The sequence below is a fragment of the Bufo bufo genome, chromosome 1, assembly GCF_905171765.1.
Source record: "Bufo bufo chromosome 1, aBufBuf1.1, whole genome shotgun sequence".
NCBI classification, from domain to species: Eukaryota; Metazoa; Chordata; class Amphibia; order Anura; family Bufonidae; genus Bufo; species Bufo bufo.
In genome coordinates, this window is record NC_053389.1 from 452,219,624 (window position 1) to 452,230,402 (window position 10,779).

Here is a 10,779-nt window from a genome sequence, read left to right on the forward strand (position 1 = left end):
TATCTATGTCAATTTTGGTGTATAGCATGTTTAAATATACTTTTTTTATGTCTCTACAGATGTCTGAAGCATCAGAACATTAGCCACAAAGGCCACCAAGAAGGCGCCGTCGCCTTGAACAACCAGTAAGCACAATAGACAATAGATTTTTATAATCCAATATGAATCCTTGCATTAATCATTATTTATCTTTTTTCTAGTCTTCATCATCGAAAAGATCTGCTGCCACAGCAGCACACTCACCTGCTGGGGCTGGCTAATCGCAGGCGTCATCGTCATCGAGGGGAGGTGGACATACCACGGACCAGGACCGGCAGCCAGTAAGTACATTTCTATATTTCTATATTAAAATAATCTTATTATGTTTTAACCTTTATTTTTTTTTAGGAACCTTCACATAGAGCCACCAGGCAGGATCCAGGCAGTATCCCCCAGTTTCCTCCAGAGTCCGTCGGAGAGCCCATGACGGTTGGGACGTGTAAGTATAGAATACATCGTTTTTTTAATTAGCATTTTTCTTTTGTACGTTCTTACATTTTTTCTTCTCCTTTTTTCTTCCAGGGTTCCAGAGTCTCCACAGGGAAGATATGGAGTTTGTTGTCTCTCGTATAGACAACGAACTCCTTATCCAGCTGGTGGAGGCTTTATGGGACCACACCAACCGCCAAAATGCTGACCATCACCAAACCTGGCGGCTCTGGAGGCAGATCTGTGACTCGTTGTTCACTGGCTGGGGGGATCTAAATGCGGCGGCTCAGAAAGAATGTAGTAAGTACAGCAATATGTATTTTTTCCTCATGTACAATGTAAACCTAAGTCCATGCAAGTAATATAAATTTTATTTTTTATTTTTTCACAGTTGACAAGGTTATGACTCGGTGGCAGTCAGTCTAAAACCGCTACAAGAGAGACAACAACAAGGAAGTTCAGGCCCCGAGTGGATCCAGAGCAACCTCAAGGCCGCCATATATGTACAGTGCTAATGACTCTGGTGCTTAGAAGGTAAAAAAAAATAATTCGATAAATATAAAATTATTTTGCTTTCCTCTCCCTCTGTCTGCAAGGGGCTGTCTGAGACAGATGATCGTTTGACACCTCTGTTTCATGCAGCCCCCTACGGTCGGATGGACAATTGTTCTCAATTTCTGTCTGCAAGGGGCTGTCTGAGACAGAGGATCGTTTGACACCTGTGTTTCATGCAGCCCCCTACGGTTGGGTGGACAATTGTTCTCAATTTCTGTCTGCAAGGGACTGTGTGAGACAGAGGATCGTTTGACACCTTTGTTTCATGCAGCCCCCTATGGTCGGAGGGACAATTGTTCTCAATTTTCTGTCTGCAAGGGGCTGTCTGAGACAGAGGATCATTTGACACCCCTGTTTCATGCAGCCCCCTAAGGTCGGATGGACAATTGTTCTCAATTTCTGTCTGCAAGGGGCTGTCTGAGACAGAGGATCATTTGACACCTCTGTTTCATGCAGCCCCCTATGGTCGAAAGGGACAATTGTTCTCAATTTCTGTCTCCAAGGGGCTGTCTGAGACAGAGGATAGTTTGACACCCCTGTTTCATGCAGCCCCCTACGGTCGGATGGAAAATTGTTCTTAATTTCTCTCTGCAAGGGGCTGTCTGAGACAGAGGATCATTTGACACCTCTGTTTCATGCAGCCCCCTACAGTCGGAGGGACAATTGTTCTCAATTTCTGTCTGCAAGGGGCTATCTGAGACAGAGGATCGTTTGACAACTATGTTTCATGCAGCCCCCTACGGTCGGATGGACAATTGTTCTCAATTTCTGTCTGCAAGGGGCTGTCTGAGACAGAGGATCGTTTGACACCTATGTTTCATGCAGCCCCCTACGGTCGGATGGACAATTGTTCTCAATTTCTGTCTGCAAGGGGCTGTCTGAGACAGAGGATCGTTTGACACCTCTGTTTCTAGCAGCGCACTACATTAAGAGGTAGGCATAGCATATAACTTGAAAGCAGTAATACAAAGCCGTTTTTTTTCTCTCCACAGAACTGCCAGCAGCACTTGGGCACCTGAACCAGCTCTTGAAGCGGACCCGGAACCGGCTGCCGCCCCCTAGCCCTCCTGTCCCTCATACACCGGGTCAATTCTGGTCCCTTACCGGGTCCCTCTATTCAGCATACGTTCTCACATTGGAGACAAAATGTGAGAGCTATGTTGAATAGCAGGAGATCCGGTAGAAGTCGTCGGGAGGATTATGGTAACCTTGTAGAGATCGTTTCCGATGCTCTAGAAGATTTTTCAGATGGAATGAGGCAAGCGTTAGATGACTTGGCACGCCAAGTGGAGGGGGCAGAGTCGGTGCGTCAACTCACACCTCACCAACATTACCTGCAATCCTTAGTCCCCCAAATGGACCAAATGACTCCCGAGCAGGTGCATGAGTTAAAAAATTTGATGGAGAACGGGTCATGGGAAATTTTGCATCGCCCCCCATCCCACCACCTACCCCCCATCCCACTCTTTTCAACCAGCCCCCTTGCGCAAACTTTCCCATTCCCACCATCCATCACGTTCCCACCCACCCCCCGAGCATGTGTACAATCTTTCATCTTTTTCTTCTACACCTTCTCCTTCTCACTCTACCGCTCCAACTTCTTTTCCAACTCCTTCTTCTACGTATGCTCGGGAACATTCCAGTTCCGACCCTTCAACTCTCCAAACCCCTCAAATCCCTCCTGCATCTTTTCCTGCGGCCCGTCGTTTTTATTCCTCAACAGAAGACAGGGGGGCTACTGCTGCGGTTCTAGAACGTCCACCCCTCAACGCTCCACCTCCCCTCGACATTTTCATAATTTATAGTTTTTATTTATTTATTGTTTACATAAAAAAATAAAATTAAGAAAGTTTATTGTTTAATAAATACGTTTACTTTACTGTGTGTTATTTTTTTATTTCATGATCCTTAACTGTGGCCACTCCAGCTGTGGGGAAAGTAAAACTCCCATCAAAAAAATGTATTAAATTATTTATTAAATAAAAAAAAAATTCTAGGAGTTTTATTTTTCCCACGCCTATAGTGCCAAAGGTAGCAGAATATTTGATGTAGCACGATCAATAACGGGCTTTCTTAAAGCTCCTTATTGATCATATTCTGGCTGATTGGCTCATGAACAAGCAAAAGCTGTGGCCACTCCAGCTGTGGGGAAAGTAAAACTCCCAGCCAATCTGGTGCAAATCCACATGAACCCTTGAAGGAGTCACGGTACATGTGAATCGGCCTTATGAACAAATAAATTTACTAGAGAGCAAAAATGTTTTATATTGCTCTTTAGCAAAGATGAATCTGTCACAGAAAGTAGCGTCATTACCACAAGAGCAGGAAAGAAACATAATGCTGTTTAAGTTTTTGTCCGGGTTCAGAGCCGAATACGGACCTGCACCCAGGCAAAGAACTCAGCAGTTCAAACTAGAAACTAGAATACTCTCCCTTGCCATGCGTAGGATCACGCATAGAAAGTTCTGACAATAACACACTGCTAAGCGAAGGATTCTGCCAAACAGTGTGTTGTTTATTTCACAGTCTGTAAAGGCCAGGATTTAGCAATGTCATAGCAGTTTGAAAGGCTATGGCAGGGCTACAGCTGGCCCAATAGTGCAGGTGATGCCACGGCACTCACAGATGGATGAAGGCCTACGCCTGGCAGCACTATGGAGAACACAGTACGTATAGTTTCTCCATTAAATGCCAATACCCTGCAATATTTTGTGTTGAAATTAGGTTCAAAATATAGATATGTCCGTGTTCAGCAAGGCAATTTATGAGTTGTAGTAAAATACTAAATATCACAACTTTAGCATAACCATTCTTGTTGGTTGATCATAAAAAGTTGAAGACAGGTGTAATCAAAAACTAACTTTTATTTAGTATAAGATATAAAATTAAAAACAATTACAAAACATTATCCTGCCAACTCACTCTACCCGCATCAGAAACAAAGTAATCGGCAAAACGGTCCCTCATTCTGGCAATGGCAAGGGTTGACCGATATGACAAATGTTGCATCCTGGTGAGTGTACAATCAACCTCTTGCGGGTCCAGGAGCAATAGTTCCTCAGATAAAAGATAGTTATGTAGAACTACACAAGCCTTGACTACATCGTCTATGGTTTCCACTTTAAGGTTAATGGCTTTGGTGAGAATCCGCCATTTGGCAACTTAAATGCCAAAGGCGCACTCCACCAGTCGTCTAGCTGTAGTCTGTAGTTATACACGCGCTTTGTAGAGTTCAAGACACGGCTGGAGTATGGCTTTATGAGGTTCTCACACATTTGGAACGCCTTGTCCCCTACTACGACAAATGGCATTGGAGGTCCATCAGTACCTGGCAAAGGTCTTGGAGGTGGTAATACAAATTGCTTTGAATACAGGAGGCGTCCCATAGAGGAGGTTTTGAAAGCCATCGAGTCATTTGTCCATCCATACACTCCAATGTCAACTGCGACAATTCGATAATCAGCATCTGCAATGGCCAGTAAGATAATGGAGAAATATTTTAATTAAAAAATTCTGATCCACTTCCAGAAGGTTTTACAATCCTTATATGTTTGCCATCCACAGCTCCTACACAATTAGGTCTCATGCACACGACCGTTGTGTGCATTCGTGGCCGTTGTTCCGTTTTCCGTGATTTTCTGCGGACCCATTGACTTTCAATGGGTCCGTTGAAAACTCGGAAAATGGACCGTTGTTCATCCGCGGCCGTGATCCGTGTTTCCTGTCCGTCCCAAAAATATGACCTGTCCTATTTTTTTGACGGACAACAGTTCACGGACCCATTCAAGTCAATGGGTCCGTGAAAAAACACGGATGCACACAAGATTGGCATCCGCGTCCGTGGTCCGTGGCCGTAGGCTACTTTCACACAGACGGATCCGCAGATCCGTCTGCATAAAAGCTTTTTCAGAGCTGAGTTTTCACTTCGTGAAAACTCAGATCCGACAGTATATTCTAACACAGAGGCGTTCCCATAGTGATGGGGACGCTTCAAGTAAGAATATACTACGAACTGTGTACATGACTGCCCCCTGCTGCCTGGCAGCACCCGATCTCTTACAGGGGGCTGTGATCCGCACAATTAACCCCACAGGTGCCGCACCTGAGGGGTTAATTGTGCGTATCATAGCCCCCTGTAAGAGATCAGTTGCTGCCAGGCAGGAGGGGGCACCCCCCTCCCTCCTCAGTTTTAAATTCATTGGTGGCCAGTGGGCCCCCCATCCCTCCCCTGTATTACTGTACATTCATTGGTGGCCAGTGGGCCCCCCCTCCCTCCCCTGTATTACTGTACATTCATTGGTGGCCAGTGGGCCCCCCTCCCTCCCCTGTATTACTGTACATTCATTGGTGGCCAGTGGGCCCCCCCTCCCTCCCCTGTATTACTGTACATTCATTGGTGGCCATTGCGGCCCCCCTCCCTCCCCCTCCTAATTAAAATCCACCCCCATCATTGGTGGCAGCGGAGAGTTCCGATCGGAGTCCCAGTTTAATCGCTGGGGCTCCGATCGGTAACCATGGCAACCAGGACACTACTGCAGTCCTGGTTGCCATGGTTACTTAGCAAGTTTTAGAAGCATTATACTTACCTGCGAGCTGCGATGTCTGTGACCGGCCGGACGCTCCTCCTACTGGTAAGTGACAGGTCTGTGCTATAAGCAATGCGCCGCACAGACCTTTCACTTACCAGTAGGAGGAGCGCCCGGCCGGTCACAGACATCGCAGCTCAGTAGCGTCCTGGTTGCCATGGTTACCGATCGGAGTCCCAGCGATTAAACTGGGACTCCGATCGGAACTCTCCGCTGCCACCAATAATGGGGGGGGGGGTTTAATTAGGAGGGGGAGGGAGGGGGGGGCCCACTGGCCACCAATGAATGTACAGTAATACAGGGGAGGGAGGGGGGGCCGCACTGGCCACCAATCAATTTAAAACTGGGGAGGGAGGGGGGTGTGCCCCCTCCTGCCTGGCAGCACCTGATCTCTTACAGGGGGCTATGATACGCACAATTAACCCCTCAGGTATGGCACCTAAGGGGTTAATTGTGCGGCTCACTGCCCCCTGTAAGAGATCAGGTGCTGCCAGGCAGCAGGGGGCAGTCATGTACACAGTTCGTAGTATATTCTAACTTGAAGCGCCCCTATCACTATGGGAACGCCTCTGTGTTAGAATATACTGTCGGATATGAGTTTTCACGATCTAACTCAAATCCGATGGTATATTCTAACATAGAGGCGTTCCCATGGTGATGGGGACGCTTCAAGTTAAAATATACCATCGGATTGGAGAAAACTCCGATCCGATGGTATAATAGGGACTCCTGACTTTACATTGAAAGTCAATGGGGATGGATCCGTTTGCAATTGCACCATATTGTGTCAACGTCAAACGGATCCGTCCCCATCGACTTGCATTGTAAGTCAGGACGGATCCGTTTGGCTCCACACGGCCAGGCGGACACCAAAACGACTTTTTTTTCATGTCCGTGGATCCTCCAAAAATCAAGGAAGACCCACGGACGAAAAAACAGTCACGGATGATGGAACAACGGAAATCCATTTTGCGGACCGCAAAAAAAAAGTCCATGTGCATGAGGCCTTAGGGAATTGGCCTGTTTCCATGAACTTGTCTGCTATTAGAAGCCACTGTTCTGTTGTTGGATGTGGGATGAAATCCTCATGCAAAACCTCCCACAATGCACGACAAGTATCTTTGACTACTCCGGAGATCGTAGAAATTCCCATGCGATATTTGTAATGTAACGATGACAGACTTTCTCCAGTAGCAAGAAAACTTTAAAAAAAGAATACAAATATATGGGAAAAAAACTATACAATATATACACAGCGATCCAAAAAAGACAAATCTATTACCCTATTGTCACCATTAGCTCTGCAAAATAAAAAGGCCCTTCTGTAGCGGGTATCTTGTCTTTCAATGCGTGATGAAATGCGCTGCAGCAGACGGTCATAACTATCAACTGTCATGCGCATATAATTGAAAAATGTTTCTGGATTCACGCAAAGCTCCAAATACAGGACTGAAAAAATGCCTCTGGTCATCCATTTGGAAGTTATAGGGTGTATCCAATACCGGCCTCTTCTTCTTTCCTGGTCTCGTCTTTTCCATCTCGCTTTCATGACTAGAAACCTCAATCGCAGACGCAAGTGTGCAGGCAACATAGTTCCAAAATACAATGAGCCTGAATGGAGGTTTACCTGCTTAAATACTCTGTCAAAGCGGGTGGACTCTTTGAGACACACCTTCTTCTTTAAAAACGAATCCGCTAAACTGAAGTCAAAACGGAAGCAAACGTAAAGAACGGATCCGTGAAACGCGAGTGTGAAAGTAGCCTATAATCCATGTCTGTTTATTCAAACATATTTTGCACTTTGCCTCTAGAGCACTGCTGTGTGCCCATAGAGCAGGCTACAAGCACATATGGGATGTTTGCAAAAAGGGGAGAAAATGGGGAACATATACTGGGGTACATTTTCTCCTTTAACTGCTTGTGGAAGTGAAAAATTGGGGTCTGCTATTTATTTTTTCATTTTTACAAATGTGTGCCTTGAAATCTTTTCTCTAGTATTTCTGCCTTCTGTGAGACACCTGTTTGCTGAAAAGTACCCTTTCCACCACTTAAAGTGTTCGTACGGGGGTGTTCTTTACAAAATGGGGTCACTTCTTGGGGTTTTTCATTTCTGGGGACCTCAGGAATTTATTCAATACGACATGGCAGCTAAAATCCATGTCTGCCAATTCAGGTCAGGAAAATCCATATTTAGCTGTTTGATTCTAGAGCTCTGCCATGCGCTCATACATCATTTTTTGAGCACATATGGGGTGTTGGCGTATTCAGTGGGAAATGGAGAACAAAATGTGGGGTGCATTTTTTCCTGTTACCCCTTGTGGAAGTGCAAAATGTGGGTGGAAAGCAACTTTTCATTTTCACAGCCAAGCGTTTCCTAATTCTGTGAAACGCCCAATGGGTCAAAGTGCTCACTACACAGTTTGAAATATTCCTTGAGGGGTGTAGTTTCCGGAATGGGGTCACTTTTTGGGGGTTTACACTGTAGAGCCACCTCAGGGTGTCTTTATATGCAACATAGCTCCCAATTACCATTCCAGCTAAATCCGCTCTCCTAAATCCATATGGTGCTCCTTCCACTCTGAAGCATACTGTGTGCCCATACATCAGTTTTTGAGCACACATGGAGTGTTTCTGTAAACTCCAGATTCAGAGTAATAGATTTGGAGTTTGTTTTTTTGGCTGTTAACCCTTGATGTGTTGCATAAAAAATAGATAAAAATAAAAAATCTGCAAAAAAATGTGACATTTTGAAATTTCATTCCCATTTTCATTTAATTCTCGTGGGGCACCTAAAGGGTTAGCAACGTTTGTAAAATCCATTTTGAATAACTTGAGGGCTTTAGTTTCTAAAATGGGGTGATTTATGGGTGGTTTCTAATATGTAAGCCCCAGAAAGTGACTTCATAACTGAACTGGTCCTAAAAAAATTGGGGTTTGAAAATGTTCTTAAAGATTTGCTTCTAAACTTCTAAGCCTTCTGACGTCCCAAAAAGCTAAAATGTAATTTTCAAAATGATCTAAACATGAAGAAGACATATGGGGAATGTAAAGTAATAACTATTTTTGGAGGAATTACTATCTATTATAAAAGTAGAGAAATTGAAATTTGGAAATTTGCAAATTGTTCAAAACTTTTGGTAAATTTGGTATTTTTTTTAATAAATAAAAATGAAAATTTTTTACTCAATTTTACCACTGTCATGAAGCACAATATGTGATGAGAAAACAATCTCAGAATGGCTTGGATAAGTAAAAGCATTTTAAAGTTATTACCACATAAAGTGACACATTCAGATTTACAAAAAATGGCCTGGGCAGGAAGGTGAAAAATGGCCCGGTCCTGAAATTGTTAACAGTGGGCAAACCATAAAAAGGTTCCAGTTGGCATAATTTGGAAAAATGCATGTGTATAGATTTTGTTGTTAGATACTTCCTATGGCACCATAACAAGCATGTAACTGTTATATCTAGACACAGCAATATTTTTAAAATAATTCCAAATGAAAACTCTATACAAAAAATGCAGATCTGAGATTGACAGCAAATCAAGCTGATTCATCTTCTGGAAATCAACAGTAAAGAGGTAGAGAAGAGAAATTCTAACAGTGTATATACATGGCAGATACAGTATGTTGCAGACTTTTCTGCAACTGTTCCATATATTTAAATAGGGTTTGTAATAATCCACACACATACTGCAGAAAAAATTCCCATTCAGATCAATGGAACAGACTTTTAGTCACAGTTACTCTTTCAACTGTGAATCTACTCTAAGGCCCCTTTTACATGGGCGAGAATTCCACGCGGGTGCAATGCATGAGGTGAACGCATTGCACCCGCACTGAATCTGGACCCATTCACTTCAATAGGGCTGTTCAGATGAGCGGTGATTTTCTGGCTTGTGCGTTGCGTGAAAATCGCAGCATGTTCTATATTCTGCATTTTTCACGCAACGCAGGCCTCATAGAAATGAATAGGGCTGCGTGAAAATCGCATAGCATCACTTCAATGGGGCTGTGCAGATGAGCTGACATTTTCACGCATCACTTGTGCGTTGCGTGAAAATCGCAGCATGTTCTATAATCTGCGTTTTCACGCAACCCAGGCCCCATAGAAATGAATGGGGATGCGTGAAAATCGCATAGCATCCGCAAGCAAGTGCGGATGCAATGCGATTTTCACGCATGGTTGCTAGGAGATGATGTTAGTAAATTGCTAAAGGTCAATTTACTGTATTATTTTCCCTTATAACATGGTTATAAAGGAAAATATTAGCATTCTTAATACAGAATGCTTACTAAAATGTTGCTTGAGGGGTTAAAAAAAAAATAATTAACTCACCTCATCCAATTGATCACGCAGCCGCCATCGTCTTCTTTCTTCATCTTTCAGGACCTGCAAAAGGACTTTTGATGACATATTCAAGTGGTGAGCGCGGTGACGTCAGCGCAGGTCCTGCTGAATGAAGATAGAAGATCCTCAAAACTGACTAAAATTGTGTGCGCACTCGCGCGGGTTTCCCGCAATGCACCCGGGAGGCATCCGGAGCAAATCCAGGACACCCGTCTGAAAGAGGCCTAAAGGTTGATTCACCTCTTATATGAACTATTATAAACAAATTAGTTTAAGCTCTCTATTACACACTATTTTTGCAGCATTCTTAAACAAAAAAGTAACAACAAAAAACATTTCAAAGCTTCTTTTGATGAGGTTTGCTTATATATAGTTTAGTATTTTGGTGCTTTTTTTTTTACTTTGTAAAAATTAGAACATGCATTTTTTTACTGCTTCAAGTCCTAAAGAGAAGTAAACGGTTAAAAAAAAAACATGAAAAACAATTTAGGCCATATTTTAGTCATCGTGGTTTTTTTTTCATTAAAGCCAAATATGCATCCAAAAATGTGAATAGATATGAAGAGATTTTTCTATTTCACTATAGGCTGTGAAATAACATTTAGTCACAACATTTTTTAAATAAAAAAACAATAAAATTGTCTCAAAAGGCACTGCAAAATGCTGTGTGTATCCAACCTTGGTATGATCACACTCCATACAAGCAAGAGGAAAAAAAGAGGCCATTTTATGAATGAAATCATTTGCAGCTGTAGAAGAGAAGCTGCACATTGCTAGAACCCAGAGTAGAGTACCGTACTGTACACAGTGACTGACA